A 360-nucleotide genomic window follows, 5' to 3' on the forward strand; every position below is an offset into this window, starting at 1 on the left:
GCGAGAGTTAAAAATACGGCAGGGCGGTGGGACATCCAAATTGGAGGGTACACGTTTCCGTGTCAGGGATTGGGGAAGGATGGTGATGTACGGGTGGGGGCGATTAGTAAGGAAGGAAATTGGAGGCATCATGCAGGATTTTGAGGATATTTTCTTTAAAGAAGGAGAAGTGTTATCAGCAACGGGGGAGACGGTGCACGAGATAGAATTAAAGCGCGAAAAGGTAAAATACGTAAAGGAGCGCCGATACCCTCAAGCGCTGCGGGAACATATACGGGAGGAGATTGAGAATCTTAAGAGGCAAGGTATCATCATTAATAGCACTTCACCTTACAATAGTCCCCTATGGGCCGTGAAAAA

The sequence above is a fragment of the Halyomorpha halys genome, unplaced genomic scaffold, assembly GCF_000696795.3.
Source record: "Halyomorpha halys isolate HHAL.00 unplaced genomic scaffold, Hhal_1.1 Scaffold1280.1, whole genome shotgun sequence".
Taxonomy (NCBI): domain Eukaryota; kingdom Metazoa; phylum Arthropoda; class Insecta; order Hemiptera; family Pentatomidae; genus Halyomorpha; species Halyomorpha halys.